This window comes from Danio rerio, chromosome 13, assembly GCF_049306965.1.
Source record: "Danio rerio strain Tuebingen ecotype United States chromosome 13, GRCz12tu, whole genome shotgun sequence".
Taxonomy (NCBI): Eukaryota; Metazoa; Chordata; class Actinopteri; order Cypriniformes; family Danionidae; genus Danio; species Danio rerio.
Genome location: NC_133188.1, coordinates 21,848,267 through 21,859,965, shown reverse-complemented (window position 1 = coordinate 21,859,965; position 11,699 = coordinate 21,848,267).

Below are 11,699 nucleotides of genomic sequence, written 5' to 3'. Positions count from 1 at the left end.
TCCCTGGACTTGCAGTATAGGCCCCAGGGTGCCCCCTTGCCCTCCACCTAGGGGCCTTTGACTCCAAAAAGCTACCCAGGGGTCCACCTCTCACCCTGGACTTGGAGTATAGGCCTCAGGGTGCGCCTTGGCCCTGCACCTATTGGCCTCTGACTCCAGCAAGCTACCCAGGGGTCCACCTCTCTCCCTGGACTTGCAGTATAGCCCCCAGGGTGCCCCCTGGCCCTCCACCTAGTGACCTCTGACCCCAGCAAGCTACCCAGGGGTCCACCTCTCTCCCTGGACTTGCAATATAGGCCCCAGGGTGCCGCCTTTCCCTCCACCTATGGGCATTTAACCCCAGCAATCGACCCAGGGTTCCACCTCTCTCCCTGGACTTGCAGTATAGGCCCCAAAGTGCTCCTAGCCCTCCACCTAAGGGCCTCTGACCCCAGCAAGCTACCCAGGGGTCCACCTCTCTCCCTGGACTTGCACTATAGGCCCCAGGGTGCCCCCTTGCCCTCCACCTAGGGGCCTCTGTCCCCAGCAAGCTACCCAGGGGTCCACCTCTCTCCCTGGACTTGCACTATAGGCCCCAGGGTGCCCCCTTGCCCTCCACCTAGGGGCCTCTGTCCCCAGCAAGCTACCCAGGGGTCCACCTCTCTCCCTGGACTTGCAGTATAGGCCACAGGATGCCCCCTGGCCCCCCATGTAGAAGCCTATCACCTCAGCAAGCTACCCAGGGGTCCACCTCTCTCCCTGGACTTGCAATATATTCTCCAGGGTGCCCCCTTTCCCTCCACCTAGGGGCATTTAACCCCAGCAATCGACCCAGGGTTCCACCTCTCTCCCTGGACCTGCAGTATAGGCCCCAAAGTGCTCCTAGCCCTCCACCTAAGGGCCTCTGACCCCAGCAAGCTACCCAGGGGTCCACCTCTCTCCCTGGACTTGCACTATAGGCCCCAGGGTGCCCCCTTGCCCTCCACCTAGGGGCCTCTGTCCCCAGCAAGCTACCCAGGGGTCCACCTCTCTCCCTGGACTTGCACTATAGGCCCCAGGGTGCCCCCTTGCCCTCCACCTAGGGGCCTCTGTCCCCAGCAAGCTACCCAGGGGTCCACCTCTCTCCCTGGACTTGCACTATAGGCCCCAGGGTGCCCCCTTGCCCTCCACCTAGGGGCCTCTGTCCCCAGCAAGCTACCCAGGGGTCCACCTCTCTCCCTGGACTTGCAGTATAGGCCACAGGGTGCCCCCTGGCCCCCCATGTAGAAGCCTATCACCTCAGCAAGCTACCCAGGGGTCCACCTCTCTCCCTGGACTAGCAATATATTCCCCAGGGTGCCCCCTGGCCTTCCACATAGGGGCCTTTGACCGCAGCAAGCTACCAAGGGATCCACCTCTCTCCCTGGACTTGCAGTATAGGCCCCAGGGTGCCCTCTGGCCCTCCACCTAGGGGCCGCTGACTCCAGCAAGCTACCCAGGTGTCCACCTCTCTACTTGGACTAGCAGTATAGGCCCCAGGGTGCCCCTGGCCCTCCACCTAAGGGCCACTGACCCGAGCAAGCTACCCAGGGGTCCACCTCTCTCCCTGGACTTTCAGTATAGACCCCAAGGTGCCCCCTGGCCTTCCACCTAGGGGCCTTTGACCGCAGCAAGCTACCCAGGGATCCACCTCTCTCCCTGGACTTGCAATATAGGCCCCAGGGTGCCCTCTGGCCCTCCACCTAGGGGCCGCTGACTCCAGCAAGCTACCCAGGGGTCCACCTCTCTACTTTGACTAGCAGTATAGGCCCCAGGGTGCCCCTAGCCCTCCACCTAAGGGCCACTGACCCCAGAAAGCTAAACAGGGGTCCACCTCTCTCCCTGGACTTGCACTATAGGTAATGGGGTGCCCCCTGGCCCTCCACCTAGGGGCCTCAGACCCCAGCAAGCTACCCACGGGTCCAACTCTCTCCCTGGACTTGCAGTATATGCTCCAGGGTGCCCCCTGGCCCTCAACCTAGGGGCCTATGACCCCAGCAAGCTACCCAGGGGTCCACCTCTCTCCTTGGACTTGCAGTAAAGGCCTCAGGGTTGCCCCCTTGCCCTCCACCTAGGGGTCTCTGACCCCAGCAAGCTACCCAGGGGTCAACCTATCTCCCTGGACTTGCAGTATAGGCCCCAGGGTGCCCCCTTTCCCTCCACCTAGGGGTCTCTGACCCCAGCAAGCTACCCACGGGTCCACCTCTCTCCCTGGACTTGCAGTAGAGGCCCCAGGGTGCCCCCTGGCCCTCCACCTAGAGGCCTCTGACCCAAGCAAGCCACCCAGGGGTCCACCTCTCTCCCTGGACTTGCAGTTTAGAACCCAGGGTGCTCCCTGGCCCTCCACCTAGGGGTCTCTGACTCCAGCAAGCTACCCAGGGGTCCACCTCTCTGCCTGGACTTGCAGTATAGCCCCCAGGGTGCTCCCTGGCCCTCCACCTAGTGACCTCTGACCCCAGCAATCTACCCAGGGGTCCACCTCTCTCCATGGACTTGCAGAATAGGCCCCAGGGTGCACCCTGGCCCTCAACCTAGGGGCCTCTGACCCCAGCAAGCTACCCAGGGGACCACCTCTCTCCCTGGACTTGCAGTATAGGCCCCAGGGTGCCCCCCGGCCCTCCACCTAGGGGCCTCTGACCCCAGCAAGCTACCCAGGGGTGCACCTCTCTCCCTGGATTTGCAGTATAGGCCCCAGGGTGCCCCCTGGCCCTCAACCAAGGCACCTCTGACCCCAGCAAGCTAACCAGGGGACCACCTCTCTCCCTGGACTTGCAGTATAGGCCCCTGGGTGCCCCTGGCCCTCCACTTAGTGGTCTCTGACCCCAGCAAGCTACCCAGGGGTCCACCTCTCTCCCTGGATTTGCAGTATAGGCCCCAGGGTTGCCCCCTTGCCCTCCACCTAGGGATCTCTGACCCTAGCAAGCTACCCAGGGGTCCACCTCTCTCCCTGGACTTTCAGTATAGACCCCAAGGTGCCCCCTGGCCTTCCACCTAGGGGCCTTTGACCGCAGCAAGCTACCCAGGGATCCACCTCTCTCCCTGGACTTGCAATATAGGCCCCAGGGTGCCCTCTGGCCCTCCACCTAGGGGCCGCTGACTCCAGCAAGCTACCCAGGGGTCCACCTCTCTACTTTGACTAGCAGTATAGGCCCCAGGGTGCCCGTAGCCCTCCACCTAAGGGCCACTGTCCCCAGAAAGCTACCCAGGGGTCCACCTCTCTCCCTGGACTTGCACTATAGGTAATAGGGTGCCCCCTGGCCCTCCACCTAGGGGCCTCAGACCCCAGCAAGCTACCCACGGGTCCAACTCTCTCCCTGGACTTGCAGTATATGCTCCAGGGTGCCCCCTGGCCCTCAACCTAGGGGCCTATGACCCCAGCAAGCTACCCAGGGGTCCACCTCTCTCCCTGGACTTGCAGTAAAGGCCCCAGGGTGCCCCCTTTCCCTCCACCTAGGGTCTTCTGACCCCAGCAAGCGACCCAGGGGTCCACCTCTCTCCCTGGATTTGCCGTATAGGCCCCAGGGTGCCCCCTGGCCCTCAACCCAGGCACCTCTGACCCCAGCAAGCTAACCAGGGGACCACCTCTCTCCCTGGACTTGCAGAATAGGCCCCTGGGTGCCCCTGGCCCTCCACCTAGTGGTCTCTGACCCCAGCAAGCTACCCAGGGGTCCACCTCTCTCCCTGGATTTGCAGTATAGGCCCCAGGGTTGCTCCCTTCCCCTCCACCTAGGGATCTCTGACCCCAGCAAGCTACCCAGGGGTCCGCCCCTCTCCCTGGATTTGCAGTATAGGCCCCAGGGTGCCCCCTGGCCCTCAACCCAGGCACCTCTGACCCCAGAAAGCTAACCAGGGGACCACCTCTCTCCCTGGACTTGCAGTATAGGCCCCAGAGTGCCCCCTGGCCCTCCACCTAGGGGCCTCTGACCCCAGCAATCTACCCAGGGGTCCACCTCTCTCCATGGACTTGCAGAATAGGCCCCAGGGTGCACCCTGGCCCTCAACCTAGGGGCCTCTGACCCCAGCAAGCTACCCAGGGGACCACCTCTCTCCCTGGACTTGCAGTATAGGCCCCAGGGTGCCCCCCGGCCCTCCACCTAGGGGCCTCTGACCCCAGCAAGCTACCCAGGGGTGCACCTCTCTCCCTGGATTTGCAGTATAGGCCCCAGGGTGCCCCCTGGCCCTCAACCAAGGCACCTCTGACCCCAGCAAGCTAACCAGGGGACCACCTCTCTCCCTTGACTTGCAGTATAGGCCCCTGGGTGCCCCTGGCCCTCCACTTAGTGGTCTCTGACCCCAGCAAGCTACCCAGGGGTCCACCTCTCTCCCTGGATTTGCAGTATAGGCCCCAGGGTTGCCCCCTTGCCCTCCACCTAGGGATCTCTGACCCTAGCAAGCTACCCAGGGGTCCACCTTTCTCCCTGGACTTTCAGTATAGACCCCAAGGTGCCCCCTGGCCTTCCACCTAGGGGCCTTTGACCGCAGCATGCTACCCGGGGATCCACCTCTCTTCCTGGACTTGCAGTATAGGCCTCAGGGTGCCCTCTGGCCCTCCACCTAGGGGCCGCTGACTCCAGCAAGCTACCGAGAAGTCCACCTCTCTACTTGGACTAGCAGTGTAGGCCCCAGGGTGCCCCTCGCCCTCCACCTAAGGTACACTGACCTGAGCAAGCTACCCAGGGGTCCACCTCTCTCCCTGGACTTTCAGTATAGACCCCAAGGTGCCCCCTGGCCTTCCACCTAGGGGCCTTTGACCGCAGCAAGCTACCCAGGGATCCACCTCTCTCCCTGGACTTGCAGTATAGGCCCCAGGGTGCCCTCTGGCCCTCCACCTAGGGGCCGCTGACTCCAGCAAGCTACCCAGGGGTCCACCTCTCTACATGGACTAGCAGTATAGGCCCCAGGGTGCCCCTAGCCCTCCACCTAAGGGCCACTGACCCCAGAAAGCTACCCAGGGGTCCACCTCTCTCCCTGGACTTGCACTATAGGTTATAGGGTGCCCCCTTGCCCTCCACCTAGGGGCCTCTGACCCCAGCAAGCTACCAACGGGTCCAACTCTCTCCCTGGACTTGCAGTATATGCTCCAGGGTGGCCCCTGGCCCTCAACCTAGGGGCCTCTGACCCCAGCAAGCTACCCAGGGGACCACGTCTGTCCCTGGACTTGCAGTATAGGCCCCAGGGTGCCCCCTGGCCCTCCACCTAGGGGCCTTTGACCGCAGCATGCTACCCGGGGATCCACCTCTCTTCCTGGACTTGCAGTATAGGCCTCAGGGTGCCCTCTGGCCCTCCACCTAGGGGCCGCTGACTCCAGCAAGCTACCGAGAAGTCCACCTCTCTACTTGGACTAGCAGTATAGGCCCCAGGGTGCCCCTAGCCCTCCACCTAAGGGCCACTGACCTGAGCAAGCTACCCAGTTGTCCACCTCTCTTTGTGGACTTGCAATATAGGCCCCAGGGTGCCCCCTTTCCCTCCACCTAGGGGCTTTTGACCCCAGCAAGCGACCCAGGGTTCCAGCTCTCTCCCTGGACTTGCAGTATAGGCCCCAGAGTGCCACCTGGCCCTCATCTTAGGGGCCTCTGACCCCAGCAAGCTACCCAGGGGTCCACATCTCTCCATGGACTTTTAGTATAGGCCCCAGGATGCCCCCTGGCCCTCAACCTAGGGGCCTCTGACCCCAGGAAGCTACCCAGGGGACCACGTCTGTCCCTGGACTTGCAGTATAGGCCCCAGGGTGCCCCCTGGCCCTCCACCTAGGGGCCTCTGACCCCAGCAAGCAACCCAGGGTTCCATCTCTCTCCCTGGACTTGCAGTATAGGCCCCAGGGTGCCCCCTGGCCCTCAACCTAGGGGCCTCTGACCCAAGAAAGCCACGCAGGGGTCCACCTCTCTACCTGGACTTGCAGTATAGAACCCAGGGTGCTCCCTAGCCCTCCACCTAGGGGCCTCTGACTCCAGCAAGCTACCCAGGGGTCCACCTCTCTCCCTGGATTTGCAGTATAGGCCCCAGGGTGCCCCCTTTCCCTCCACCTAGCGGCTTCTGACCCCAGCAAGCGACCCAGGGTTCCACCTCTCTCCCTGGACTTGTAGCATAGGCCCCAGGGTGCACCCTGGCCCTCAACCTAGGGGCCTCTGACCACAGCAAGCTACCCAGGGGTCCACCTCTCTTTGTGGACTTGCAGTATAGGCCCCAGGGTGCCTTCTGGCCTTCCAACAAGGGGCCTCTGACCCCAGCAAGCTACCCAGGGGTCCACCTCTCTCCCTGGACTTGCAGTATAGGCCCCAGAGTGCCCCCTGGCCCTCCACCTAGGGGCCTCTGACCCCAGCAATCTACCCAGGGGTCCACCTCTCTCCATGGACTTGCAGAATAGGCCCCAGGGTGCACCCTGGCCCTCAACCTAGGGGCCTCTGACCACAGCAAGCTACCCAGGGGTCCACCTCTCTCCCTGGATTTGCAGTATAGGCCCCAGGGTGCCCCCTGGCCCTCAACCCAGGCACCTCTGACCCCAGCAAGCTAACCAGGGGACCACCTCTCTCCCTGGACTTGCAGTATAGGCCCCTGGGTGCCCCTGGCCCTCCACCTAGTGGTTTCTGACCCCAGCAAGCTACCCAGGGGTCCACCTCTCTCCCTGGATTTGCAGTATAGGCCCCAGGGTTGCCCCCTTCCCCTCCACCTAGGGATCTCTGACCCCAGCAAGCTACCCAGGGGTCCACCACTCTCCCTGGATTTGCAGTATAGGCCCCAGGGTGCCCCCTGGCCCTCAACCCAGGCACCTCTGACCCCAGAAAGCTAACCAGGGGACCACCTCTCTCCCTGGACTTGCAGTATAGGCCCAAGAGTGCCCCCTGGCCCTCCACCTAGGGGCCTCTGACCCCAGTCATCTACCCAGGGGTCCACCTCTCTCCATGGACTTGCAGAATAGGCCCCAGGGTGCACCCTGGCCCTCAACCTAGGGGCCTCTGACCCCAGCAAGCTACCCAGGGGACCACCTCTCTCCCTGGATTTGCAGTATAGGCCCCAGGGTGCCCCCTTTCCCTCCACCTAGCGGCATCTGACCCCAGCAAGCGACCCAGGGCTCCACCTCTCTCCCTGGACTTGTAGCATAGGCCCCAGAGTGCCCCCTGGTTCTCCACCAACGGGCCTCTGACCCCAGCAAGCTACCCAGGGGTCCACCTCTCTTTGTGGACTTGCAGTATAGGCCCCAGGGTGCCTTCTGGCCTTCCAACAAGGGGCCTCTGACCCCAGCAAGCTACCCAGGGGTCCACGTCTGTCCCTGGACTTGCAGTATAGGCCCCAGGGTGCCCCCTGGCCCTCAACCCAGGCATCTCTGACCCCAGAAAGCTAACCAGGGGACCACCTCTCTCCCTGGACTTGCAGTATAGGCCCCAGAGTGCCCTCTAGCCCTCCACCTAGGGGCCTCTGACCCCAGCAAGCTACCCAGGGGTCCACCTCTCTTTGTGGACTTGCAGTATAGGCCCCAGGGTGCCTTCAGTCCTTCCAACAAGGGGCCTCTGACCCCAGCAAGCTACCCAGGGGTCCACCTCTCTCCCTGGACTTGCAGTATAGGCCCCAGAGTGCCCCCTGGCCCTCCACCTAGGGGCCTCTGACCCCAGCAATCTACCCAGGGGTCCACCTCTCTCCATGGACTTGCAGAATAGGCCCCAGGCTGCACCCTGGCCCTCAACCTAGGGGCCTCTGACCCCAGCAAGCTACCCAGGGGTCCACCTCTCTCCCTGGATTTGCAGTATAGGCCCCAGGGTGCCCCCTGGCCCTCAACCCAGGCACCTCTGACCCCAGCAAGCTAACCAGGGGACCACCTCTCTCCCTGGACTTGCAGTATAGGCCCCTGGGTGCCCCTGGCCCTCCACCTAGTGGTCTCTGACCCCAGCAAGCTACCCAGGGGTCCACCTCTCTCCCTGGATTTGCAGTATAGGCCCCAGGGTTGCCCCCTTCCCCTCCACCTAGGGATCTCTGACCCCAGCAAGCTACCCAGGGGTCCACCTCTCTCCCTGGATTTGCAGTATAGGCCCCAGGGTGCCCCCTGGCCCTCAACACAGGAACCTCTGACCCCAGAAAGCTAACCAGGGGACCACCTCTCTCCCTGGACTTGCAGTATAGGCCCCAGAGTGCCCCCTGGCCCTCCACCTAGGGGCCTCTGACCCCAGCAATCTACCCAGGGGTCCACCTCTCTCCATGGACTTGCAGAATAGGCCCCAGGGTGCACCCTGGCCCTCAACCTAGGGGCCTCTGACCCCAGCAAGCTACCCAGGGGACCACCTCTCTCCCTGGACTTGCAGTATAGGCCCCAGGGTGCCCCCCGGCCCTCCACCTAGGGGCCTCTGACCCCAGCAAGCTACCCAGGGGTGCACCTCTCTCCCTGGATTTGCAGTATAGGCCCCAGGGTGCCCCCTGGCCCTCAACCAAGGCACCTCTGACCCCAGCAAGCTAACCAGGGGACCACCTCTCTCCCTGGACTTGCAGTATAGGCCCCTGGGTGCCCCTGGCCCTCCACTTAGTGGTCTCTGACCCCAGCAAGCTACCCAGGGGTCCACCTCTCTCCCTGGATTTGCAGTAAAGGCCCCAGGGTTGCCCCCTTGCCCTCCACCTAGGGATCTCTGACCCTAGCAAGCTACCCAGGGGTCCACCTTTCTCCCTGGACTTTCAGTATAGACCCCAAGGTGCCCCCTGGCCTTCCACCTAGGGGCCTTTGACCGCAGCATGCTACCCGGGGATCCACCTCTCTCCCTGGACTTGCAGTATAGGCCTCAGGGTGCCCTCTGGCCCTCCACCTAGGGGCCGCTGACTCCAGCAAGCTACCGAGAAGTCCACCTCTCTACTTGGACTAGCAGTATAGGCCCCAGGGTGCCCCTAGCCCTCCACCTAAGGGCCACTGACCTGAGCAAGCTACCCAGGGGTCCACCTCTCTCCCTGGACTTTCAGTATAGACCCCAAGGTGCCCCCTGGCCTTCCACCTAGGGGCCTTTGACCGCAGCAAGCTACCCAGGGATCCACCTCTCTCCCTGGACTTGCAGTATAGGCCCCAGGGTGCCCTCTGGCCCTCCACCTAGGGGCCGCTGACTCCAGCAAGCTACCCAGGGGTCCACCTCTCTACATGGACTAGCAGTAAAGGCCCCAGGGTGCCCCTAGCCCTCCACCTAAGGGCCACTGACCTGAGCAAGCTACCCAGGGGTCCACCTCTCTCCCTGGACTTTCAGTATAGACCCCAAGGTGCCCCCTGGCCTTCCACCTAGGGGCCTTTGACCGCAGCAAGCTACCCAGGGATCCACCTCTCTCCCTGGACTTGCAGTATAGGCCCCAGGGTGCCCTCTGGCCCTCCACCTAGGGGCCACTGACCCCAGAAAGCTACCCAGGGGTCGACCTCTCTCCCTGGACTTGCACTATAGGTTATAGGGTGCCCCCTTGCCCTCCACCTAGGGGCCTCTGACCCCAGCAAGCTACCAACGGGTCCAACTCTCTCCCTGGACTTGCAGTATATGCTCCAGGGTGCCCCCTGGCCCTCAACCTAGGGGCCTCTGACCCCAGCAAGCTACCCAGGGGACCACGTCTGTCCCTGGACTTGCAGTATAGGCCCCAGGGTGCCCCCTGGCCCTCCACCTAGGGGCCTCTGACCCCAGCAAGCAACCCAGGGGTCCATCTCTCTCCATGGACTTGCAGTATAGGCCGCAGGGTGCCCCCTGGCCCTCAACCTAGGGGCCTCTGACCCAAGAAAGCCACGCAGGGGTCCACCTCTCTACCTGGACTTGCAGTATAGATCCCAGGGTGCTCCCTAGCCCTCCACCTAGGGGCCTCTGACTCCAGCAAGCTACCCAGGGGTCCACCTCTCTCCCTGGATTTGCAGTATAGGCCCCAGGGTGCCCCCTTTCCCTCCACCTAGTGGCTTCTGACCCCAGCAAGCGACCCAGGGTTCCACCTCTCTCCCTGGACTTGTAGTATAGGCCCCAGAGTGCCCCCTGGTTCTCCACCAATGGGCCTCTGACCCCAGCAAGCTACCCAGGTGTCCACCTCTCTTTGTGGACTTGCAGTATAGGCCCCAGGGTGCCTTCTGTCCTTCCAACAAGGGGCCTCTGACCCCAGCAAGCTACCCAGGGGTCCACCTCTCTCCCTGGACTTGCAGTATAGGCCCCAGAGTGCCCCCTGGCCCTCCACCTAGGGGCCTCTGACCCCAGCAAGCTACCCAGGGGTCCACCTCTCTCCATGGACTTGCAGAATAGGCCCCAGGGTGCACCCTGGCCCTCAACCTAGGGGCCTCTGACCCCAGCAAGCTACCCAGGGGTCCACCTCTCTCCCTGGATTTGCAGTATAGGCCCCAGGGTGCCCCCTGGCCCTCAACCCAGGCACCTCTGACCCCAGCAAGCTAACCAGGGGACCACCTCTCTCCCTGGACTTGCAGTGTAGGCCCCTGGGTGCCACTGGCCCTCCACCTAGTGGTCTCTGACCCCAGCAAGCTACCCAGGGGTCCACCTCTCTCCCTGGATTTGCAGTATAGGCCCCAGGGTTGCCCCCTTGCCCTCCACCTAGGGATCTCTGACCCCAGCAAGCTACCCAGGGGTCCACCTCTCACCCTGAATTTGCCGTATAGGCCCCAGGGTGCCCCCTGGCCCTCAACCCAGGCACCTCTGACCCCAGAAAGCTAACCAGGGGACCACCTCTCTCCCTGGACTTGCAGTATAAGCCCCAGAGTGCCCCCTGGCCCTCCACCTAGGCGCCTCTGACCCCAGCAATCTACCCAGGGGTCCACCTCTCTCCATGGACTTGCAGAATAGGCCCCAGGGTGCACCCTGGCCCTCAACCTAGGGGCCTCTGACCCCAGCAAGCTACCCAGGGGACCACCTCTCTCCCTGGACTTGCAGTAGAGGCCCCAGGGTGCCCCCCGGCCCTCCACCTAGGGGCCTCTGACCCCATCAAGCTACCCAGGGGTCCACCTCTCTCCCTGGATTTGCAGTATAGGCCCCAGGGTGCCCCCTGGCCCTCAACCCAGGCACCTCTGACCCCAGCAAGCTACCCAGGGGACCACCTCTCTCCCTGGACTTGCAGTATAGGCCCCTGGGTGCCCCTGGCCCTCCACCTAGTGGTCTCTGACCCCAGCAAGCTACCCAGGGGTCCACCTCTCTCCCTGGATTTGCAGTATAGGCCCCAGGGTTGCCCCCTTGCACTCCACCTAGGGATCTCTGACCCTAGCAAGCTACCCAGGGGTCCACCTTTCTCCCTGGATTTGCAGTATAGGCCCCAGGGTGCCCCCTTTCCCTCCACCTAGGGGTCTCTGATCCCAGCAAACTACCCACGGGTCCACCTCTCTCCCTGGACTTGGAGTAGAGGCCCCAGGGTGCCCCCAGGCCCTCCACCTAGAGGCCTCGTACCCCAGCAAGCTACCCAGGGGTGTACCTCTCTCCCTGGACTTTCAGTATAGACCCCAAGGTGCCCCCTGGCCTTCCACCTAGGGGCCTTTGACCGCAGCATGCTACCCGGGGATCCTCCTCTCTCCATGGACTTGCAGTATAGGCCTCAGGGTGCCCTCTGGCCCTCTACCTAGGGGCCGCTGACTCCAGCAAGCTACCGAGAAGTCCACCTCTCTACTTGGACTAGCAGTATAGGCCCCAGGGTGCCCCTTGCCCTCCACCTAAGGGCCACTGACCTGAGCAAGCTACCCAGGGGTCCACCTCTCTCCCTGGACTTTCAGTATAGACCCC